This window comes from Psammomys obesus, unplaced genomic scaffold (assembly GCF_907164565.1).
Source record: "Psammomys obesus unplaced genomic scaffold, mPsaObe1.curated_primary_1811, whole genome shotgun sequence".
In the NCBI taxonomy this organism is placed as follows: domain Eukaryota; kingdom Metazoa; phylum Chordata; class Mammalia; order Rodentia; family Muridae; genus Psammomys; species Psammomys obesus.
Window position 1 is genome coordinate 13,199,634 of NW_026587216.1, and position 3,944 is coordinate 13,203,577.

Below are 3,944 nucleotides of genomic sequence, written 5' to 3' on the forward strand. Positions count from 1 at the left end.
CAGAAAACTAGGAATAGCGCTTCCTCAAGATCCAGCCATACCACTCCTAGGCATATATCCAAAAGAGGCACAAGTACACAAAAAGGACATTTGCTCAACCATGTTTGTAATAGCCAGAAGCTGGAAACAACCCAGATGCCCCTCAACTGAAGAATGGATGCAGAAACTGTGGTACATCTATACAATGGAGTATTACTCAGCAATGAAAAATAAGGAAATCATGAAATTTGCAGGTAAATGGTGGGACCTGGAAAGGATCATCCTGAGTGAGTTGTCCCAGAAGCAAAAAGACACGCATGGTATATACTCACTCATATAAACGTACAATATAGAATAAACCCACTAAAATCTGTACATCTAAACAAACTAAGCAAAAGAGAGGACCCTAACTAAAATGTTCAATCCCCATCCTGAAAGGCAAAGAGGATGGACATCAGAAGAAAAAGAAAATAGGAAACAACCTCGGAACCCGCTACAGAGGGCCTCTGAAAGCCAGAAGAAAACAGGAAAAAACCTTGAAACCTGCCACAGAGGGCCTCTGAAAGCTTCTGCAGTATAGACTGTCAAAGCAGATGCTGAGCCTGATGGCCAACTGATGGGCAGAGTGAATGGAATTCTATGTAAGAAGTGGGAAATAGTAAGAGCTGGAGGGGACGGGAACTCCACAAGGAGAACAATAGAACAAGATAATTTGAACACAGGGAAATTCCCAGAGACTCATACTCCAACCAAGGACTATTCATGGAGATGACCTGGAATCCCTGCACAGATGTAGCCCATGGCAGTTCAGTGTCCAAGTGGGTTACATAGTAATGGGAAGAGGGACTGCCTCTGACATAATCTGATTGGCCTGCTCGTTGATCACTTCCCCCTGAGGGGGGAGCAGCCTTACCAGGCCACAGTAGAGGACAATGCAGCCACTTTTGATGAGAACTGATAGACTAAGATCAGAAAGGAGAGGAGAACCTCCCCTATCAGTGGACTTGGGGAGTGGCATGCATGCAGAAAGGGGAGGGAGGGTGGGATCGGCAGGGGAGGAGGGAGGGGCTTATGGGGGGATACAAAATGAATAAAGTGTAATTAATAAAAAATTAAAATATATATATATATATAAACCAAAAAAAAAAAAAAAAGAAATAACATCTGACAACCAATTTCAAATGAGGTCTCTTGAACTACACATATGGTTCAGTGAGTGTTGGCTAGCTATAGCTCCCAACATGACACTCTTGAACATAGTGTCTTTGACATTATGTCATTATCTCACAGCACAGTAGAAGATAATAACTTCAAAGCAGCACTGGGAAAGAAAGTTCAATTCTAAAATGCCTGTGTGTGTATATGTGCGTGTACATGTGTGTTATGCATACGTACATGTATATTATGTATAATTACTTGAAGTAGCACATTCTTAGGAAATATTATAACTTATATTCATGCATCTAGAATTTCTATGCCTAATTTATATTTTTGTTAGTACTTTTTAAGATGAAATTTATGTGCTTTGACTCTAAAAACTGCTTTTAGATCCTCATTTTTGTTGTTGTTGGTTTTTTATTAAATTTTTATTTTCTTTTATTAAAAAAAAAAGAACTAAAGAAGCTGAAAAGCAGCAAACCAAGTAATCCAATTAAAAAATGGGGAACAGAGATAAACAGAGAATTCTCTGTAGAGGAATTTCGAATGGCAGAGAAACACTTAAAGAAATGGTCAACATCATTTGCCATCAGGGAAATGCAAATCAAAACAACCCTGAGATTTCACCTTACACCCATCAGAATGGCCAAGATGAAAAACTTGAGTGACAACACATGCTGGAAAGGTTGTGGAGAAAGGGGAACCCTCCTCCACTGCTGGTGGGAATGTAAACTTGTACAACCACTCTGGAAATCAATCTAGCACTTGTTCAGACAACTAGAAATAGCGCTTCCTCAAGATCCAGCCATACCACTCCTAGGCATATATCCAAAAGAGGCTCAAGTACACAATAAGGACATTTGCTCAACCATGTTTGTAGCAGCTTTATTTGTAATAGCCAGAAGCTGGAAATAGCACAGATGCCCCTCAACTGAAGAATGAATGCAGAAATTGTGGTACATCTACACAATGGAATATTACTCAGCAATGAAAAATAAGGAAATCATGAAATTTGCAGGTAAATGGTGGGACCTGGAAAGGATCATTCTCAGTGAGCTGTCCCAGAAGCAGAAAGACACACATGGCATATAGTCACTCATATAGACATGTAATATAGGATAAACCTACTAAAATCTATACATCTAAAGAAACTAATCAAGAGAGAGGACCCTGACTAAAATGCTCAATCTCCATCCCGAAAGGCAAAGAGGATGGACATCAGAAGAAGAAGAAAACAGGAAACAAGCTAGAAACCCACCACAGAGGGCCTCTGAAAGGCTCTGCCCTGCAGACTATCAAAGCAGATGCTGAGACATATGGCCAACTGTTGGGCAGTGTGCATGGAATCTTATGTAAGAAGTGGGAAATAGTAAGATCTGGAGAGAACAGGAACCCCACAAGGAGAGCAACAGAACCAGAAATTTGAACACAGGGGTCTACCCAGAGACTCATACTCCAACCAAGTACCAGGCATAGAGATAACCTAGAACCCCTGCACAGATGTAGCCCATGGCAGTTCAGTGTCCAAGTGGGTTACATAGTAATGGGAAGAGGGACTGCCTTTGACATAATCTGATTGGCCTGCTCTTTGATCACCTCCCCCTGAGTGGGGAGCAGCCTTACCAGGCCACAGAAGATGACAATGTAGCCACTCCTGATGTGATCTGATAGACTAAAATCAGAAGGAAGGAGAAGAGGACCTCCACTATCAGTGGACTTGGGGAGGAGCATGCATGAAGAAGAAGGTGGGAGGGGCTTATGGGAGGACACAAAGTGAATAAAGTGTAATTAAATTTAAAAAGATTAAATAAAAAAAAAAAGCTAGGAGTGGTGACAATCACCTACAATCCTAACACTCAAGAGGCCGAGGCAGGAAGATAATGAGTGTGAAGTCTATCTGCACAGTGAGACCTTAGGTCAAATAAAACCTTAACTTTACAAATGTTCCCATTTTACTCTCTGCCATAAACATTATGAAAATGTGGTCTTTGTCTTTTTACTTTGAACTTTATAATGAGCATATAATAGATGTATTAGATCATGTCATCTGTGAGTACCATGATGTTACGACATGGACAAAAAAAAAAAAAAATTCTAATGTGGGAAAGACAAAGCAAGTAAAAGGGGCAGAACAGGCCTTCTGGGGAGCCAGTGGCTCCTAAGGTCAGCACTAAGGTCAGCAGCCGCAGCTTTCCTGAGGACTTTGTGAGTGACTGACATCTGTAAAAACAGATTCCATTTGGCAGGAGCTATGCTCTTAGCTCTTAGCAACATTTTTTAAAACTGACAGTCATCACCCTGGGCTCTGAATGTGGCTGGTGATACCTCTCTGAAGGCTGCAGCATGGAAACCTTACCCGGCTCATTCTCTGGGCTAAAAAGGAGATAGGAAACCAAAAAGCATCTGGTGCGGGAACCAGCAACACTCCATTTTTATGGCCAAATTAGAAAGAGTTGTCACTGCTAGCCATTGTGGAGTTACGCATTGCTGGTCTCAAAGAATTTAGAATAGATTTTACAGATACTATTCTGAGGACTCGAGTTCAATGCAAAGTATGTGCAAGAAAGGTTTTTGTTTTGTTTTGTTTTTTGTCATCAGACTGATAAAGATGCTGCCATGAAGAAGTTTCCAAAATGTGTGGTGGCAAATGAGGCTTGTAATGCAGGTTCATCATGTAAAAATTACAAAATGCAAATAAACCTAAAAATTGACTTAAAAAAAAAACAACCAAATCCTATTTCACAGTGCATGAATAACTTCAAAATACTTCAAAGTACCCCATAAATACAAAAATCCTTATCAGTTAA